The sequence below is a fragment of the Cottoperca gobio genome, chromosome 9, assembly GCF_900634415.1.
Source record: "Cottoperca gobio chromosome 9, fCotGob3.1, whole genome shotgun sequence".
NCBI lineage: Eukaryota > Metazoa > Chordata > Actinopteri > Perciformes > Bovichtidae > Cottoperca > Cottoperca gobio.
The window spans coordinates 23,715,049-23,717,341 of NC_041363.1; positions in this window are offsets into that span (position 1 = coordinate 23,715,049).

A 2,293-nucleotide genomic window follows, 5' to 3' on the forward strand; every position below is an offset into this window, starting at 1 on the left:
AAAAAGATTCCAATACGACAATATCAATTAATTCTGAATTATTGACAGAAGGAACCAACTGCTTTTTGAAATGAGGCCCTTTATATTTCCCTCAAAGGTCTCTGATATCTTGTGTATCATGGAATTTATGTAATCATCCATCCATCTATCCATCGTCTACCGCTTATCCGGGGTCGAGTCGCGGGGGCAGCAGCTCCAGTAAAGAACTCCAAACTTCCCTTCTCCGGGCCACATCCGCCAGCTCCAACTGGGGGATCCCGAGGCGTTCCCAGGCCAGTGAGGAGATATAATCTCTCCACTGAGTCCCAGGTCTTCCTCGGGCTCTCTTCCCAGCTGGATGTGCCTGGAACACCTCCCTAGGGAGGCGGTCAGGTGGCATCCTTACTAGATGCCCAAACCACCTCAACTGGCTCCTTTCAACGCAAAGGAGCAGCGGCTCTACTCCGAGTCTCTCACGGATGGCTGAGCTTCTCACCCTATCTCTAAAGGAGACGCCAGCCACCCGTCTGAGAAAACCCATTTCGGCCGCTTGATCTCGTTCTTTCGGTCATGACCCAGCCTTCATGATTCTGTAAGTTATTGTAAGTTCATACACATTTAATGCTAGTCACATTATTAGACCCATTTTGCACCAGCGGTTCTTTATCTATGTTGTGTTCACCGACTTCGGTTGCATCAGTAAAGATGACCTTGCCAGGCTGAAAAAGAGGCTGGTCTGACCTGAGAGATATTAACACTGAACATGAACTAAACTATAACATAAATACCTGAGATAACATTAAACAATCTGATGGGACATGACACCAAAAGCCACTTGACTCCGTTCAAATGATGCTAGCGGTCCCTATACTTTCCTTCTCCGTTCCTCTGACCCCACGGGACAACTGGAAGAAAACAAGCCATGATTTGACTTTTAGTGCCTCTTCATGTTGTATTCTTTCATCACGGAAATACATTCGTTGCACGATAAATACACCAGTTTATTACTTGTTGTGGCTGGCAAAGTAAATAATTATTTGTCAGTCCATTCGCTCTGGAAGTGACGATTTTCAGAATCAACTTTACTGTTTCTTTGGCTTGGAGAAACATCTTGAAGCGTGTTGTTAGCTTGCCTAGCTAAAGTAAGGGAGTGATTTTCTCTGTGGCCCGCCAACCTAGTGTGGAACGTGAGATTAACTGAGCCGATGGCAGGTGCGGACAGAGTATATTTTTCCGGACGCCTGCTGCAGCTCGGAGTGGAATGGAAAAACCTGTGTTTTCGCCGCATCGCCGGATTTGGTGTGAATCAGGCCTTGGTATGTACTGCCATGTATGTATGCTATAGCCGTATTCGTATATAGCCTTTCGTACTGTGGACTCTCTGTGAGGTAGTCTGTGATCCATCTCACCAGATGTGAGTCAATGTTGACAAGAAGGGCAATGGAAGGAGGGTTACTCTGGAGGCAGCCTTTTGCAAATGTTTTTTTTAAATTGTGGCCATAAAAATCTTCAAAAAGGTATGTGTAATCGCATGCAGTTTTGTTTTATGTATAGGCCTATGCTGGCACAATGACTCGGTCTACTGAGTTTTGAAATAGCCTTAAAACATGATCTTGGAGGTCTTTATGTTTGCAGTCAATAAATGCAACTCTAAATTGACATTTTCTAATACTAATGTACCAAGAAGAAAGATAAACGTTTTCAGATCAAGGGGTATCAGTTACAGTATATAATGTAATGATTCCTGCTCTGCCTTCCTTTCTTTGGCATTCATCAACCGCTCTATCCAAGGCCAACACCCCTTCTCTTTGGCTTTGTTTGAAAAGCTGACGGAGAAGGACATGATTACAAAAGCTCTATAAAAAAACACTAACGGTACTTAAAGAGTTTTTCCTAAAGTCTCGGGTGCGACATTAACTTGGTAAAAGTTAAATGAATACAGCTACACTTTGTCTTCTTTGTCCACAGTACCTGAAAACCCAGGATTGTAAGGATGATGTCCATGTCAACTTTGTCCAACTGCTGAGCGAGCTCAACAAGCCAGTCGTCCCCGTATGACCTCAGTGTTGCCGACAGACTGTACGGGAATAAATGTCTTGTTTGTTGTTCCAGCATTTCCTAACACAACCCAGGACACTTCAAAGTGCATACTTGGAGTCTGTGGACTTCATAACCTGGGTTTAAGTCAGTCAGACAACAGGTGCACCATCAGTTTAATGCAGTGTTTCTCAAACTTTTTCAGACCAAGGACCACTTAACCAATAAAAAAACACGGACCATCTAACTCCCCAAATATCCAAAAACAATAGGCCTG